The sequence below is a fragment of the Pleurodeles waltl genome, chromosome 8, assembly GCF_031143425.1.
Source record: "Pleurodeles waltl isolate 20211129_DDA chromosome 8, aPleWal1.hap1.20221129, whole genome shotgun sequence".
NCBI lineage: Eukaryota > Metazoa > Chordata > Amphibia > Caudata > Salamandridae > Pleurodeles > Pleurodeles waltl.
In genome coordinates this window covers 1,524,644,840-1,524,663,794 of record NC_090447.1, presented here as the reverse complement: position 1 = coordinate 1,524,663,794, position 18,955 = coordinate 1,524,644,840, and the positions used below count along the sequence as shown (strand labels likewise).

Sequence of the window (18,955 nt, the reverse complement as noted above, 5' to 3'; positions counted from 1 at the left end):
CCGGCTGAGCAACAGGCCAAAATCCACAGGTAGGCAGTATGCAAAAAACACCTCTGTTTTCTTTGAGAAAATGTGATATGTCCACTTTGTGTTTTGGGGCATTTCCTGTCACAGGCACTAGGGCTACCCACACAAGTGAGGAACCATTTTCATCAGGACACTTGGGGGAACGCTGGGTGGAAGGAAATTTGTGGCTCCTCTCAGATTCCAAAACTCTCTGTCACCGAAATTTAAGGAATAAGTGTTTTTTTAGCCAATTTTTGAGGTTTGCAAAGGATTCTGGGTAAGAGAACCTGGTGAGAGCCCCACAAGTCACCCCATCTTGGATTCCCCTAGGTCTCTAGTTTTAATAAATGCACAGGTTTGGTAGGTTTCCCTAGGTACCGGCTGAGCTACAGGCCAAAATCCACAGGTAGGCACTTTGCAAAAACCACCTCTGTTTTCTTTGAGAAAATGTGATATGTCCACTTTGTGCTTTGGGGCATTTCCTGTCGCGGGCACTCGGCTTACCCACACAACTGAGTGAGGTACCATTGTTATCGGGACACGTGGGGGAACGCTTGGTGGAAGGAAATTTGTGGCTCCTCTCAGATTCCAAAACTCTCTGTCACTGAAATGTAAGGAAAAAGTGTTTTTTTAGCCAAATTTTGCGGGTTTGCAAAGGATTCTGGGTAACAGAACCTGGTGATAGCCCCACAAGTCACCCCATCCTGGATTCCCCTTGGTCTCTAGTTGTAAAAAATGCACAGGTTTGGTAGGTTTCCCTAGGTGCCGGCTGAGATAGAGGCCAAAATCCACAGGTAAGCCCTTTGCAAAAAACACCTGTTTTCTTTGAGAAAATGTGATATGTCCACTTTGTGTTTTGGGGCATTTCCTGTCATGGGCACTAGGCCTACCCACACAAGCGATGTACCATTTGTATCGGGAGAGTTGGGGGAATGCTGGGTGGAAGGAACTGTGTGGCTCCTCTTAGATTCCAGTTCTCTCTGTCACCGAAATGTGAGTACAAAGTGTTTTGTTAGCCAAATTTTGAGGTTTGCAAATGATTCTGGGTAACAGAACCTGGTGAGAGCCCCACAAGTCACCCTATCTTTGATTCCCCTAGGTCTCTAGTTTTAAAAAATGCACAGGTTTGGTAGGTTTTTCTAGGTGCCGGCTGAGCTAGAGGCCAAAATCCACAGGTAGGCACTTTGCAAAAAACACCTCTGTTTTTTTTGAGAAAATGTGATATGTCCTCGTTGTGTTTTGGGGCTTTTCGTGTTGCGGGCACTAGGCCTACCCACACAAGTGAGGTACCATTTTTATCGGGACACGTGGGGGAACGCTGGGTGGAAGGAAATTTGTGGCTCCTCTCAGATTCCAGAACTCTTTGTCACCGAAATGTGAGGAAAAAGTGTTTTTTTAGCCAAATTTTGAGGTTTGCAAATGATTCTGGGTAACAGAACCTGGTGAGAGCCCCACAAGTCACCTCATCATGGATTCCCCCAAGGTCTCTAGTTTTCTAAAAAGCACTGGTTTGGTACATTTCTGTAGGTGCCGGCTGAGCAACAGGCCAAAATCCACAGGTAGGCAGTATGCAAAAAACACCTCTGTTTTCTTTGAGAAAATGTGATATGTCCACTTTGTGTTTTGGGGCATTTCCTGTCACGGGCACTAAGCCTACCCACACAAGTGAGGAACCATTTTCATCGGGACACTTGGGGGAACGCTGGGTGGAAGGAAATTTGTGGCTCCTCTCAGATTCCAAAACTCTCTGTCACCGAAATTTAAGGAATAAGTGTTTTTTTTAGCCAGTTTTTGAGGTTTGCAAAGGATTCTGGGTAACAGAACCTGGTGATAGCCCCACAAGTCACCCCATCCTGGATTCCCCTTGGTCTCTAGTTGTAAAAAATGCACAGGTTTGGTAGGTTTCCCTAGGTGCCGGCTGAGATAGAGGCCAAAATCCACAGGTAAGCCCTTTGCAAAAAACACCTGTTTTCTTTGAGAAAATGTGATATGTCCACTTTGTGTTTTGGGGCATTTCCTGTCATGGGCACTAGGCCTACCCACACAAGCGATGTACCATTTGTATCGGGACAGTTGGGGGAATGCTGGGTGGAAGGAACTGTGTGGCTCCTCTTAGATTCCAGTTCTCTCTGTCACCGAAATGTGAGTACAAAGTGTTTTGTTAGCCAAATTTTGAGGTTTGCAAATGATTCTGGGTAACAGAACCTGGTGAGAGCCCCACAAGTCACCCTATCTTTGATTCCCCTAGGTCTCTAGTTTTAAAAAATGCACAGGTTTGGTAGGTTTTTCTAGGTGCCGGCTGAGCTAGAGGCCAAAATCCACAGGTAGGCACTTTGCAAAAAACACCTCTGTTTTCTTTGAGAAAATGTGATATGTCCACTTTGTGTTTTGGGGCATTTCCTGTCACAGGCACTAGGGCTACCCACACAAGTGAGGAACCATTTTCATCAGGACACTTGGGGGAACGCTGGGTGGAAGGAAATTTGTGGCTCCTCTCAGATTCCAGAACTCTTTGTCACCGAAATGTGAGGAAAAAGTGTTTTTTTAGCCAAAGTTTGAGGTTTGCAAATGATTCTGGGTAACAGAACCTGGTGAGAGCCCCACAAGTCACCTCATCATGGATTCCCCCAAGGTCTCTAGTTTTCTAAAAAGCACTGGTTTGGTACATTTCTGTAGGTGCCGGCTGAGCAACAGGCCAAAATCCACAGGTAGGCAGTATGCAAAAAACACCTCTGTTTTCTTTGAGAAAATGTGATATGTCCACTTTGTGTTTTGGGGCATTTCCTGTCACGGGCACTAAGCCTACCCACACAAGTGAGGAACCATTTTCATCGGGACACTTGGGGGAACGCTGGGTGGAAGGAAATTTGTGGCTCCTCTCAGATTCCAAAACTCTCTGTCACCGAAATTTAAGGAATAAGTGTTTTTTTTAGCCAGTTTTTGAGGTTTGCAAAGGATTCTGGGTAAGAGAACCTGGTGAGAGCCCCACAAGTCACCCCATCTTGGATTCCCCTAGGTCTCTAGTATTAACAAATGCACAGGTTTGGTAGGTTTCCCTAGGTACCAGCTGAGCGAGAGGCCAAAATCCACAGGTAGGCACTTTGCAAAAACCACCTCTGTTTTCTTTGAGAAAATGTGATATGTCCACTTTGTGCTTTGGGGCATTTCCTGTCGCGGCCACTAGGCTTACCCACACAAGTGAGTGAGGTACCTTTGTTATCGGGACACGTGGGGGAACGCTTGGTGGAAGGAAATTTGTGGCTCCTCTCAGATTCCAAAACTCTCTGTCACCGAAATGTAAGGAAAAAGTGTTTTTTTAGCCAAATTTCGAGGTTTGCAAAGGGTTCTGGGTCAGAGGACCTGGTGAGAGCCCCACAAGTCACCCCATCTTAGATTCCCCTAGGTCTCTAGTTTTTAAACATGCACAGGTTTGGTAGGTTTCCCTAAGTGCCAGCTGAGCTAGAGGCCAAAATCCACAGGTAGGCACTTTGCAAAAAAAAACTCTGTTTTCTTTGAGAAAATGTGATATGTCCACTTTGTGCTTTGGGGCATTTCCTGTCGCGGGCACTAGGCCTAACCACACAAGTGAGGTACCATTTATATCGGGATACGTGGGGGAACGCTTGGTGGAAGGAAATGTTTGGCTCCTCTCAGATTCCAGAACTCTCTGTCACCAAAATGTGAGGAAAAAGTGTTTTTTTAGCCAAATTTAGAGGTTTGCAAAGGATTCTGGCTAACAGAACCTGGTGAAAGCCCCGCAAGTCACCTCATCTTGGATTCCCCCAAGGTCTCTAGTCTTCAAAAAAGCACTGGTTTGGTACGTTTCTGTAGGTGCCGGCTGAGCAACAGGCCAAAATCCACAGGTAGGCACTTTGCAAAAAACACCTCTGTTTTCTTTGAGAAAATGTGATATGTCCACTTTGTGTTTTGGGGCATTTCCCGTCGCGGGCACTAGGCCTACCCACACAAGTGAGGACCCATTTTTATCGGGGACACTTGGGGGAACGCTGGGTGCAAGGAAATTTGTGGCTTCTCTCAGATTCCAGATCTCCCTGCCACCGAAATGTGAGGAAAAAGTGTTTTTTTTAGCCACATTTTGTGGTTTGCACAGGATTCTGGGTAACAGAACCTGGTGAGAGCCCCACAATTCACCCCATCTTGGATTCCCCTAGGTCTCTAAGTTTTAAAAATGCACAGGTTTGGTAGGTTTCCCTAGGTGCCGGCTGAGCTAGATGCCAAAATCCACAGGTAGGCACTTTGCAAAAACCACCTCTGTTTTCTTTGAGAAAATGTGATATGTCCACTTTGTGTTTTGGGGACATTTCCTGTCACGGGCACTAGGCCTACACACACAGGTGAGGTACCATTTTTATCGGGACACGTGGGGGAACGCTTGGTGGAAGGAAATTTATGGCTCCTCTCAGATTCCAGAACTCTCTGTCACCGAAGTGTGAGGAAAAGGTGTTTTTTTAGCCAAATGTTGAGGTTTGCAAAGGATTCTGGGTAACAGAACCTGGTGAGAGCCCCACAATTCACCCCATCTCGGATTCCCCTAGGACTCTAGTTTTTAAAAATGCACATGTTTGGTAGGTTTCCCTAGCTGCCGGCTGAGCTAGAGGCAAAAATCCACTGGTTGGCACTTTGCAAAAAAAAAACTCTGTTTTATTTGAGAAAATGTGATATGTCCACTATGTGTTTTGGGGCATTTCCTGTTGTGGGCACTAGGCCTACCCACACAAGCGAGGTACCATTTTTATCGGGACAGTTGAGGGAATGCTGGGTAGAAGGAAATTTGTGGGTCCTCTCAGATTCCAGAACTCTCTGTCACCGAAATGTGAGGAAAAAGTGTTTTTTTTAGCCAAATTTTGAGGTTTGCAAAGGATTCTCAAGATCCTCAAGATATCAAAAGAGGTGGAGAAGTCATTGAACGTTAGGAGTGCCCCATCCCCTGTAGAGGTCCCTGTAGGAGGACCATTCCACCAGGGCCCTCAATGCTTCGCCCCGGGTAATATATTGCAGTCCCCTCAATTGGATACCTGGCGCGTAGAGCATGGCAACGTGGGTGCTTTGGATGGAGCGGTGCCAGCAGTGTCTGATGACTTGCAGTGCATAGGGACCCTCCCGAAGGGGCCTCCTCAGATTCAGATTATTCTGGTATAATTCTCGGGGATTTAGCAGCATCCCCACTGCCGCATCCCCGGGATGTCTATGTGAATAGATCCATTGGGAAAACCTTTGCAATTGTGCTGCCAGGTAGTAGGCCTCACAATCTGGGGCCAACAGTCCTCCCTCTGCTGTGGAGCATTGCAGTTTAGATAATTCCACTCACCTCCTACCCATCTCCCATATGAGTTTGTCCAACAAGGAGTCACGTTCACGGATGGTACTTTGGGGCGTGATTATGGGCAGCGTAGAAAAGAAGTATAACAGTTGGGGGAGTGCAACCATCTTCACTACCGCAATGCGACCCACCACTGATAGTGGCAGAGTCTTCCAAAAGTCCACGCTGGAGCAGAGATTCATAGTGGTAAGAGGTAAGAAGTACCATGGTAGATTCTAACCCCAAGATATTTTAGGCATGTCCCCACCCTGGCAAGTCCACGTAGGCCCGAAGTTTGGGCGCATCTTTGATCAACAAGAACAGGTGATATTTTTGCCAATTAATACAGAGACTAGTTGACTGACCAGAGCGTTCCAAAAGGACGATCGCGTGAGTTAGGTCCTCATTTGTATCTCACAGGAACAACAGCATGTCATCTATGTAGAGGCCCGAATAGTGTATATCCAGTCCCCTATCGGCCCCTCCAGTCATGGCGCTTCTAGCCAGCAGTTCAACAACAATGGGGAGAGGGGACAACCTTGTTGTATACCCCTCCCCACCACATAGACTTCTGAAATATGTCTTCCCGTCCTGACTCAGGCAGTGGGTGTAGAACACAGATGTTTAGTCCACTGGACAAACACAGGTCCCAATGATAAAGAAAATCCCAGCAAAGGCTGTTGAAAGCTTTTTATTGTCAATCGCAATGATCTTAGCTTTATTCTTACCCATTATCTCTGCTTCCAAAATCGTGAGGAGACTTCGGATATTATGTGTCATGTTGCACCCTGGGATGAATCCATATTGATCTGTATGGATCAGTTTGGTCTTCAATGGAAGTAGGCGAGTTGCTAATATCCTACCAAGTGCTTTGTAGTTCATGTTAAGCATGGACAATAGGCGGTATGCCCGTATGTCCTGGGTGGACCATCCTGGTTTTAACAGCGGGACAACCAGGTGAGCAAGCGCCATGCTTCTCCGACTGTTGCTTAGAGGGCAACCAATTTTGGAGTCAGCTCCTCAGTATAGGCTGCATAAAACTAAACAGGCAGCCCATCTGTCCCGGGAAACATATCTTGTGCCAATATGTTTAATTGCAGCCTGCAATTCCTGAATTGTTATATTTTCACCCAGTGCTTCCGCTTCTTTGTGAGTGATCGTCAACAGTGGAGCAGCATACAGCGTCCTATAGTAGTTCCCAAATCTACTGTTAATGCGGTGCGTGTAGAGACAGGTCTTGGTGTACTGCTACTCATTGCTGTCATTCTTTGTAGGCCCAGGTGCTCCCTAGTTAAACAGTTGTCAGTGGGCCACTAGGATTCAGTGAGTCTAATGAAGACATCCCCCAAACACCAGATAGGTGTAGTGATGATGGGGTTGGGCCCCCTCACCTCTCCTCCTCTGCCGCCTGTCTATGATGGGTGCTCACAGCGTCAAGTCATGGCTAGTGGCTGTGGGCCCAGGCGCTCCCTCGACTCTCTATTGTGGGTGGGCTGTGCCGTCTGTTGCTTTGCTTTCGGTCACCTTTCCCCTCGATTGCCGGGCACCATCCATCCCACCTGGTCTAGGTGTCTCCCTGGCCTCCGTGCTTGCCTAGCTCAACCAGCGCATGCAATATACGTGGCGGGAACCACACCACTCCTCATTGCCTTAGCAGCATCCTGGCTAGATTTGATCTTGAAAGGCCATCTCATGAGAAGACCCCAGTCTGGGCACCCAGTGTTGTAGAAGGTGCCCAAATAGCCAGCAGCTGGTCACCTTTGTATCATGAGGTTTACTGGCATGTGGTTAAGGGCTAGTGCAGACTCATTCCATAAAGGATGTCCCTGGATTCAGGTTGGGAGCACCGCAGCTCAAGATCTATCCCATTGGTGCTTGGCCACACCACCACGGAAGCCTGAATAGTTTCCTACCATATTCAGAATCTACTTGGGTCTAGATGTTGTAAGTCATACACTTCCCCAAGCCACCCACATCCTCACAAAAGAATCTAGTGAGGAGCTTAAATGCTCAACGTATGTCCAACTCAAAAATCAGACTTTCAGGGGAATTTGGAGTATGAAAGCATCTGTTTATGCACATAGTGAGGGAATATTGCATCAGACTATTTACTAGAAGAAAAGAATTACTGGCAAAGCCAATGGATCTTGCTTTTAGGACATATAGGCTTTGCCAGTGCCCTTTGGCTATGTATTACAGCATGGCCAAATGGAGCCCCCCCACCCACCCAAAAGAGTGTGTCATTTTGTGTCATGATTCAAGTAAAATATACGTCTCACTATTAAAAGAAATCTGGGCCCTTGTCCAGAATTATGTGGATTCGAAAGATGGCAGACATCCTGTTGCCTTTACCGCAAGTCCATTGTAGCCTTTAGCGCTTTTTAAAACTTTGGTGGGCGTGCTAGCCTCCATTTTTTGATGGAGTATCTTGTCTACCAAACTCTAAATATGGCCTGTAATTTTTAATCTGATTATTATTATTAGTCTGATTGCTGCCAACGGTTCCGGAGGAGGCCCAGCTGTGCTCTCTCAAGCTGTTGCTGATGGGAAAGATGCAGCAAACTTCACTGTTCGCTGCAGGCTTGAACCAGCTGACTCACTGGGCAGAGCGGTTTCGCCAACTGTAGCCTTGAGGCGCCACACTTGGTTGAGGATGATAGGCTTTTTGGGGGATGTCTAATCCTCTCTTATGGACATGCCTTTTGATGGCACCTGTGTCTTTGGAGACAAGGCAGATTTGGCGCTGGATCGATTTGAGGACAGTCTGGCTACTGCCAAGTACTTGGGACTTTCTGTTGCCCCACGTCACCTTCAATCCCCCTTTCGGGGCTGCAGAAAGGGCTTCCAGCTGCACCAATTCCCTACCAATCACCGCGCCACGCACGCTTCCCAGCCTCTGAGTGGCTGAGGGTGCGGTATCCACAGACTTTGTGGGTCAGGCCAGTGGTCTGGTCAGTCCGACATCCCCCCCCCCCAGCAGCATCACATTAATAATAATAATGTAAAATAGAGGCCAAAAATAGATGCCCTTGTACCACTATGGGCATCCAGTTGGCGGCAGGATTCGCCTTCACCTGCCCACGGGCAGTCCATAACATTGGAAAGGTGAGTTTTGCAAATAGTCCGAAGGGGCTGCTCCCTGTCACTTCTTTGTGAGAAAGTTAGAGCTCTCTTGGCACTCTGAATGCCACAGCAGATGAACTCAAACGTTGATACCTAGTGGATCACAAATGGCGTCTGTACCCTGAGGTCATGCAGGGTCTCTTTAGACAGTAAGGAGATCCTTGTTTAGATCTGTTCGCCTCCACCGGGGACACGCAGTGTCAGCAGTTTTGCATGCTGGATTTTCCAAAGGGGCTTTTGCTCAGTAATACTTTTCATCTCAAGTGGACCTCAGGCCTACTGTATAGTTTTTCACCTATGCCACTCCTGCCCAGAGTTCTCAACAAGATTAAGAAAAAACAGTCCCAAGTCATCCTTGTGGCTCCGGAATGGGCACAGAGAGTCTGGCATCCCGAGCTACTGAACATGTCAATCAATCCTCTGATCAGGCTGCCCATTTGGCAGGGTCTTCTGTTGCAGCAGCAGCAGCAGGTGTTCTCCACCTGAACCTGTCCAGTCTCTGCCTTCCTGTGTGGAGAGTGAGCGGCAAACGTTGACAGCTTTCAACCTTCGTCTCAAAGTCTGCAACATCATCTTGGCAGCCAGGCGTCCCTCCATCAAGATGGCATACACCTACTGTTGGAAAGAATTTGTGGCAGATAAAGACCCCCTCTCCGCTCCCTATTCTGAAGTCCTCTTTATTCTCTCCCTTGCCCAGAAGGGCTTTGCGCTGGGCACTCTCAAAGGCTATCCTTTGGCCCTTTTTGTCTTTTATGTTTGCCTGACCAGCCTTCCATTTTTCAGTCCCCTATTGTAAATAGGTTTCTAAAAGGTCTTGTTCATCTTCTCCCTCCTTCACCATTTATCATACCTTAATCTAGTTTTTGCATTCTTGATGTATGCTCCTTTTGAGCCTCTCCACAATTGTCTCCTTATGCTGAAAACCACTTTCCTCCTGGCAATTACATCTGCCCAAGGAGTGAGTGAGCTGCAGCCATATCATCCAAGCTGCCTTGCCTCTCAATCTACTGTGACAAACTGGTGCTTTACACAAGAGCCTCCTTTCTCCCGGAAATGGTCACTCCATCTCACGTAGGCCATTCCATCACACTGCCTACTTTTACCCTCCTCCACCTCACTCTAAAGAAGAGGAGTGGTCACCGCCTGGACCCAAAAAGAGTATTGTCGTTCTATCTTGACCAGAAGGCATGGGTGGGCAACCAACTCTTCATGGGATATGTTGGTGTAGAGAAAGGTTGGGTTGTACACAGGTGGACCATCTCCAGATGGGCTGTGCTCTGCATTAAAATCTGCCACGCACTGGTCAAGAAGCAATCTCTTGAAGGCTTGAGAGCTCATTCCATCGGAGCTAAAGCTGCGACCACTGCGTTAGCATGCAGAGTTCCAGCCCTGGATATCTGCCAGGCAGCACATGGGCGTCTCTGCTCATGTTCACCTAACACTGCTGCCTGGCCTGCAAGGTCCGTAGGGATGGGCATTTTGCCGATTCGGTCATGCAAGACTTCCTGGTTTGAAATTTGTCCTCAGACCCACCGCAATGGAAGGTATTGCTTGGGTATCTATTCTAACATAAGGAACCTGCTGCTAGTAGTCTCTCTCAGATGACCCAAGTTACTTACTTTCTGTAACCCCTTAACTGGTAGAGACTGTGGGCCTGGTTTAGAACGAGGCGGACAGGTTACTCCATTGTAACATATCCATTAGCCCCACAGAGCTTCCTGTCCCTTGAATGGGCCTGGCAGCATTTGTTGCTGCCTGTCTAATCTCATCATCACCTGCATAACGTTGAAGTCTCATGGTCATCTCAATGATTGTCAGCAGTTTGTTCAAGACTGGAGTGTTGTGACTGAAATGTGAACCTGCCGACCTAACTGTCGTTTCTAATGCAAACACAAAGTACTACTTCTCCCTGAATACAAACTGTTAGTGTGCCCACCTGAAGTTAATAAATTCACCATTTTCAAACATACAACCTGTTTGCATCCACACTTTATTCTCCATGTCACATTAACTTCACTCAAATGTGGCAACCCCTCAGGCTGAGCCTTGGGAGGATCTAGGCATTGCTGGGCCACTATTTGCCAGATAATGTATGTACACCATTGAATTGCTACCCAGTTCTCCTTTCCTTCTATGTTTTGGATTTTGTTTAAAGAATGATTGTTTTTTTTTCTATTGTTCAAACACTCATGTTGTGTTTTGGTTTCATTGTAGTGTTAATCTTTAAACATGATGAAGTGTAAATGTATTCAATAATTGCCTTGTTGTGCCCTAAGACGTAAGCTGTAACTCACTGACCATGCCGAACAATGTCAAAACTATTATTTTTATTTTTAAATATTTTTATTGAAATTTGCAAAACAGATCTCTGTACCATGATTTTATGATCACATTAACAGGATTTGGTTGATCTAGTGAAACCTTTACATTCAAACAACAAAAACAAAATTTACACATTTAGGTCCAGTTATATCATCCAGTATTTTTATCTGCTGCTTCTGACAGATAAGTCTTGTATTTTGGTGTAAGTTGGCCCCTCTTCCCTCCTGGGGTCTGCTTGTTAGTAGTGGCCGGGGGTGCCGTTCTATTAGAATATTAATGGCGTGTGTTGGAGATGTGTATGTATGTGAGTTCTGTGTAGGTGCCCTTCACTTGGTGGCTAATATGGGTATCAGCGGGTATAGGGCGTTGGGCGTGAAATTGGATGTGCCCACGACTGGTGTGTTGTGTCACGGATGGCTGCGTGGCAGTGTTGTAGGTAGGCGGGTGTTGTCTGGGTGTTTGTGTTCTTCCGCAGTTCATGGTGGTTTCTCATCATTTTTTGCCTCTAGTTTGGCTACTAGCATTTCCCATGCTTCACAACCTGTGTGTTGTTGACCCTCCTGCGCTAGTTTCCTTAGTACCTGGTGTTATGTGCGCGACCAACGCAGTGTGAGGGTGTGCCAAGCTTTCAGATCGGGCGCATTGGGTGCTTTTTTAAGTTCATGGCTATCAATCTTTTGTACATCACATAGGCCAGGTGTGCAAACTTATGTAGGTGTTTATGTTTTTTTTCCTTTGTCCTAAGCCGTAACAGGCAAGACTTGGGGTCCACTTCCAGTGCGAGTCCCGTCATTTCTGTGATTTCTTTTACCACACCATTCCATTCCTTTTGTACCCGAGGGCAGTCCCAGACCATGTGGTATAAGTGTGCCATTGGGGCATTATATCTAGGGGAAGCCGGGTCCGACCCAGGGAACATTCGTTTAATCCTGGCTGGCGCTAAGTATGTTTGATATGTGTAGTTGAACTGTGTGTAACAGAATCTGGGATTTCTCGACACCCCGCGGGTGTGGTATAGGGCTTTCGACCAGTCTTCTTGTGAAATCGGATCCGGTAGGACAGTGTTTCACCTATCACTTGCCCTTCCCAAATTGGGTTCAGGGAACTTACTCAAGAGTTTGTATAGATTCGACACTGCTTTTGTTTGGGTGTCGTAATTCAGCATATGATGTAGTGTGGGAGAGATCTCTGGCTGTTGATCTCCGTCCGCCATGTTTTTTTAATTGAGTGTCATATGGCGTGGTAAGCTAAAAATTGTCCCGGGTTCACTGCTGTGAGGGCTTGTATAGATTCAAATGACATTCGTTTTCCTTCCTCAAAGCAGTCTCCCACTGATTGTATGCCCGCTTCCGACCAGACCGCTGGCGAGTGCGACCCAGCCTCGGCCCAGTCAGGGAGCCGTTCCAGTGGGATGAGCGGCGAGTAGGGGAGGTCCCTGTATCCTTTTTGAACGTACCTCCCCCAGCATTAATGTGCCACTGCCATTAATGGGTTATCAATCGCGCTTTTTGTTTTTTTATTTGTTAGCCATGTGAGCAGAGAAGCCCCCTGAAGTTGAGCCGACAGCCAAGCGGACTCTGCCGACTCGGGCCTATGGATCCAGTTCAGTATCCACTGTAGCTGTGCAGCAGCATAGTAAAGTTCAAAGTTGGGAGCGCCCAGATCACCTGCGCCAATTGGATGCTGCAACTTGGAGAGTGCAACCCGCGTCCTACCCCCTCCCCATATGAGCTGCAGTAAGACCGCATTCAGATCGTGGAAAAAGCTCCTAGGGACACTGAGTGGCAGGGCCGCAAAGTAATATAGCAGCCTGGGCAGTATCCGCATATTCGCTACAGCCACCTTACCCAGTGGTGATAGTGGTAGTTTATTCCAGAAACGCAGCAACCCCTTCATGGAAGCTAGTGCTCGCCCCAAATTGCCATCCCTGAGACCTTCTGTTTTATAATATATGTGGACCCCTAATTATTTAAATGTTTCGAAGCACCATTTCAGGCGTCCCACTGGGGCGTTTTCTTGTTTGGGCATGGGCCATCTAGTTAGTGGGAACATGCACAATTTTTCCCAGTTTACCACTAGGCCCGATATCCCTCCGTACTCGGACAGCAGTGATATTACTGAGGGCAGCACCTCACTTCCTTTCTGTACATATATTAAGGCGTTGTCTGCATATAGTGATTTAGCTTGATATAGCCCATTTCTAATTATTCCCCACCTGTCCTTCATTGCACGTATTCGCGTGGCTAATGGTTCCATTGCTATGGCGAACAACAGGGGGGAAGAGGGTAGCACTGCCTTGTGCCCCTAGTGATCGGGAAGCTGTCTGATATGACCCCTCCCATCTTCACCCTGGCTTGTGGTTTGGTGTATAATGTCTGTACCCAGCGTATATAGTTAGGGACGATTCCCATTCGCTGCATGGTGGCGAATAAGAAATCCCACTCTAGTGTGTCAAATGCCTTCTCGATGTCTAGTGAGAGCACTATTTCATCATATGCGTTCGGGAGAGTGTCTCCCATTACGCTCAGCAACCTCCGGATATTTAGAAAGGTGTTACGTTTTGGGATGAATCCGTTTTGGTCTTCATGTATCAGGGTGTGCATGAAGGGGGCTATCCTGTTAGCCAATATTTTACCTAATATTTTACAATCTAGGTGTAGAAGCAAGAGTGGACTGTAGGATTTAACGTCCGTGGGATCGCGCCCTTGTTTAGGAAGAACCACTATCATTGCCTCTCTCTGTGTTGGAGGTAATATCTTGTTGGCCCATGCCTCCTCGAACACTTTCAGCAAATAAGGCTTTAAGCGTGCCGAATAAGTGGAGTAGTATTCTAGCGGGAGGCCATCTGTGCCTGGTGTTTTGTTTCTGGGCATTTGTGCCAAAGCTAAGTTTAATTCCCCCAGCGTCCAAGGAGCCTCCAGTGTCTCCCTATCTGCGTGTGAGAGCTGCGCCAGCGGTGAGCCCACCAAGAAGGACTCAAGTTGTTGGGTCGTGTAGTATTCCCTGAACGTGTCGTTTATCTCTTCCTGCGTGGTAGCCATTGTGCCTGCGCCTGTCCCTATAGCCCCAATGGGAGACCGCTGCCGGTCCTCGCGTAGGAGCCACGCCAACAACCTGCCAGATCTATCTCCTTCCGTTTGTAGTCGCATTAAATGGTATTTGTGGTCATGTCGGCAGAGTCTGGTATCGGCTTCGGCGTACTCTGTGCGCGCTTCTTTTAGCGCCGTGTAGGGTGTTTCATTTCGCGCTACTGCAATTTCTATAACTCTCAATTTCTTTTCCAATTTGCTGACCTCTGCGTGTAGAGTGTGTCTCACTCCCCAAGAGGTTGAGATGCAGTGGCTCCGGACCACTACCTTGTGTGCATCCCACTCTACCGCTCTTAGGTTTGTAGATTTGTCATTTATTTCCCAGTACTGTCTCAGTGCTGTGTTCAGTGCTTCTGTGAATGCCTGATCATGGAGAGCTTCCACCTGTAGTCTCCACGTGGGGATCGCTGGGCGCTTCCTACCCCAATTCAGTGTTATTTTAAGCAGTGAGTGATCCGATAGTGTCTTGGCTAAGTATTCTGTCCTATTGACCATTGTACATATGTCCTGGGTTTCCCATATTATGTCTATTCTGGTATGTACTTTGTGTGGTATTGAGTAAAATGAGTATTCCCTCTGTTGTGGGTATTTCAAGCGCCATACGTCATGGAGTATCATGTTGCCAGCCCATGCCTGCAGTGGGCATCTGGCGTTTCTATTTACTGTCGCTTTCGAGAGGGTGTTTGACCTGTCTAATACTGCATTCGGTGTGCTATTGAAATCGCCGCCCCATATGGCCGGAGCTTAAGGGTTTACCAATAATGCCGGAGTGAGTGTACCCAGGAATTCAGCTGTCGCGCTATTAGGGGCGTATATCCCAATCAGCGATAACTGTCTGCCGTCTAACTGACCTTCCACTGCCACGTATCTGCCCCATTGGTCTATCCTGTGCGAAGTTTGGAGATATGAGACGCCTCCAGCTATCCATATCAAAACTCCTCTAGCAAAGGCCGAGATTGATGTGCCTATGATCTGTCCTCCCCACTTACCACGCAACTCCTGTAAATCAGGGTCCAGAAGGTGAGTCTCCGGTAAGATGGCAATGTGTGTGCCCTGGCGCCTGAGGCGTGCATATACCCGGGACCTTTTGCTCGGTGCCCCCAGGCCCCTCACATTCCAAGTGACTATTTCATATTGATGTATGGTGTGGTTTGCATTTTGAGCCATGTGCTAGTGTGCGGTGAAACTGCGTGTGACACACTCCAATTTGCTAAGCCCTTCCAGGCACCTCCCGGCCCTGCCGAGTTTATAGTTAAGCCTATCGGCCTCAGCAGTGTTTTCTGTGTTTTGAATAGACCTATAGTGTACAAGTTAACTATTTCCCCCCCTCCCACTCTAACTGGTTCCCTAACTCAACTATATACTTGTGATAAACTACACAACCCGCAGGTGTGTAAACAAACCTGTGTCCATGTGGATATCTGTGGGGGAGCTATTTTACCAACCAGGTGTGGCTCTTTTACAGGGCTCACATCCTTCCGCAGACCTGGTCTGCAAATTCAATTGGGCACTCCCGGGGTGGTTGCCCCCCCCCACTCGCATATTCTGCAACTTCAAGTAGTGCGCCTAGTGGAGAGAAGAAAATGTGTTCAAAAGGTACTCAACGGCAGAGGTAACATCCTCCGACGTTTAATTGCACACACAGGTGTCCTATGCCGTCCTTCAAGTTTAACAATCAGTTCAGATGGAGGAGCTGCTTACAGTCAGAGTGCATCCGCAGACCTGGGAGTGAGCTTCGGGCCCTTTAGCACGTCTGTTAATGTAGAATCCGAGCTAGCCAAGTCTGATTCCAAGCTGTCCTCGGGGAGCGTCCGGAGAGCCTCGAAGGAGTTCTGTGATAGCAGGGGAGTTTCTTTCAGAACTTTCGCCCTTTCCTCTGCTGCCTGTTTTTCAGTGGGTTGTCCCTTAGTTTGTTTCTTGGTGCGCTTCCGCGAGGAGGAGATTAGCCATTCCTCACCCTCGTCCGTGCCCTCCTGGGACCGTGCGAGCCCTTTGGCGTGGAGCCACGTCCAGGCATCCTCTGGGGAAGTAAACACGTGAGTGCGATCATCTGATATCACTCTTAATTTAGCAGGAAACAGTAGGGCATACTTAATATCATGCTCACGTAACCGTTGTTTAATTTTGGTGTAGGAATTACGTTGTCTCTGTACCTCCTGAGTGAAGTCTGGGTAAGCGTTAACAACTGAGTTCTCATATCTGAATGGGCCTTTGTTGCGTAAGTGCTGCAGTATTGCATCGCGGTCTTTGTAATTTAGGAATCTGGCTATCAGCGGTCTTGGTGATTGGCCCGGGCCCCATTTAGTACTTCTTTGATTAGCCATTGTTCTAGCAATATTTCCGAGCTTTGCTTCAGTGATTTTTCAGGGAATCCTAGAAAGCATACGTTGTTGCGGCGGGATCTGCCTTCTGCCTCCTCCGCCCGTCTCCATAATATCTTCACCTCTGCATCCAGGCTTTGAATTTGTTTTTGATTATCCGAAGCCGTGGGGGTCAGCTCACTCAAGACCTCTTCCGCTGATTTCACTATCCAATAGTTTGCGATGGTCCACTCTAAGTAGGTTCAAGTCTTGTGATACTGTGTCTATTCTATTTTGCAATGAGGATTTAGTGTCCATGATCGCCTGTAGCACTTTTTCGAATTGTGAGGAGTGGGCTTGGAGTGTGCTTTCCAGTGACTGTAAGGTTGGTATTAGCTGTTGGTCGCTAGGTGCTGGTCCATGTGTCTTTCGATCTTGACTTTTCACTGATTTGGATTTCCCAGCCATTTTGCTTTACTGTTGGGCAACTTCCGAGGTGCTGCGCGGCATTATTAAATATTATTTAGGCGGCAGGTTACACTAATGGTGTACCCTCGCCCCACCGTGTGTGGCTCTTCAACTTGGTGCGCTCGAGACCTCTTATGTTCACTCCGGGCAGGCCAGGCAGCGGTGGCGCATGTCACAGGCAATTAACTGTAGGGCATATGGCGGCCTGAGGCATCCCCACTTGTGTGGCCCCCTGTGTATCTTCTGTGTGCCGATATGGCCTCCGGCTGGAGTGGGGGAGGGGGTCTGCTTCCTCACTCCCCCCACCGGATCCCCCTCAGGCGCCGTGCCCCCGTCGCCGGCCCCACCAGGAGGGGGAAGAAATTCTCAATTGGTGCTGGGCAGGGAGCCACTGCTCCAGTTTCTAGATATCCTTGATGTCACACTGCGCCCGGGTGCACAGTCACTGATGCAGCGCCGCGCGACTTCGCCCGCGTTCGGGCCGAAACTGCTCCTTTGTTGCTGGCCCTCAGTTGGAGGGCGTTGGGCGCAGCCCCCAGACCTCAGCTGGGGACCCGCCGTGCAGCAGAGGCCGGGGCAGCATGCCCAGAAACCGGGGCACCGGAGTCGCGGTGGCGCTTCCTCTCGGCCCCGGTAGAAGGGAGGGGGGAAGGGTGGGGAGAGGGCCCAAGCCAAGGCCTATCCCCCCTGAATGGGAGCCCCCCCTCCGCAGCCGCTCACTCACCGCGCTCCCGTCCTTCGCGGGCGGGGCCTCAGACCGCGCCCGCTCCGTCGCAGCCACCACAGCCTCCCTGAGTCCTCCGGGCTCCATGCGGCCACCGCCCAATCTGTGTAGCCGCGTTACCGCATGCGGTGCCGGTCCGGGTCCTCCGTTGTGGGCCGGCCCCCTAAGCCCAGTCACCGCTCCCGCGGGTGCCGAGTGCCGCTCTGGGAGCGCCCTTAGGATTTTATCGGTGAGCCTGAGAAAGAGCTCACGATTAGGCGTCCTTCTCGGCCGCCATTTTGGCTCCTCCCTGTCAAAACTATTATGTGGTGGCTTTTGTTCCTATCAAGAGGAACGTGGACATTTTTTTTTTTTATACTGGACTGTTAACTTTTGAAGCAGGATAAAGGCTGTTTTGCATACTAATGTTTTTGTCTTTAGTGGCACAGTGAGCTAAAAACAATGATTTGAATTGCTGCCTAGAATAATTACCAGAGGCCTAGAGTAAATCAAACGTTAGATTTTTTTACATTTTTTTTTTATTTTTAGATTTTATTAAACACATAGGGCCTGATTTATATACTGGCAGAAAGAATACGTCATTTCTGACAAACTGGAGGTCCGCCTACCTGATTTACTGGCAGGCGGCCCTTCAGTTTGTATACAGCGGAGACTGAGTCCCTTCTGCCTATATACCCCTGTCAAAGCCCAACAAAGAAAGGGCTGTTAGAGATTTGGCCTTGTGCTTTCCCAGTTTAGAGTACAAACAGCCACCTAAAACATGATGTTCTGTAAAAGTTGAAACTTTTTAATGACCCCCCCCACCCCATGCCGTGGGAGAACATGCCATTTTTGAAAATAAAATTCAAATTCAAAGTATGTGATGCCTTCATGTTGATGGTACGGCAAAGGCACACTTTCAATTAATTTACAGGAACTGCCATGATGGTGGTTCCTTCAAATGCAAGAGATGTCTGCTGGAACGCCAGGCATCTCTAATTTTGGCAGGCGGAGTACCCTCACGATAGCAGGAGAAAGGTACTCTGCCATGGCAACGGTACTAACACTGTCCACTAACATTTAAATCAGGCCTATAGTGTAGAACGTATTACAAGATAAGTAGTTATGATGCCTTCCACATAGTGTTCTATATGTTGCTTGTACATTTAGAGATTACAAATATTTTTGCATCCACAGAGAGCAGATACGTGGGCACAAGATTGAGAGTAATGAAGAAAATGTGTTGATACTTGAAAGCTGTAAGATATTCAAGAAGATCCTGAAATGACGGCAAACGGTAATTACAAATAGAAAGCACAGCAAGAATCACATACATGAAAAGACAAATCCTGCAAGAAACATCAAGTGCAATCCGGTGGCTTCAAGAGGCTGAGGACACTCATGCTGCCTGACTCAAAACGTCGAAAAAAATAACACGACGACTACACTGGTACAGTGCACACAGTATTAAAAAATGCCAGATACTACCCATCGTCTGAGATAAGCATTAGATAGGCACAACAGTGTTCCACTTACTAACATGCTAACAAACATACTGTGGTGTTAGACCGTTATAAACTGTCTTTTGGATGGACTCTACAATTTGTAGAAAAAGGTCATAGGG

The 18,955-nt window shown here is 47.9% G+C and overlaps 1 protein-coding gene across 3 annotated transcripts in view; it reads left to right on the top strand.

Moving 5' to 3' along the window:
- Positions 1-18,955, top strand: part of LOC138248900 (zinc finger protein 420-like) — a 461,504-nt gene that overhangs the window by 313,458 nt on the left and 129,091 nt on the right. The window lies entirely within an intron of this gene.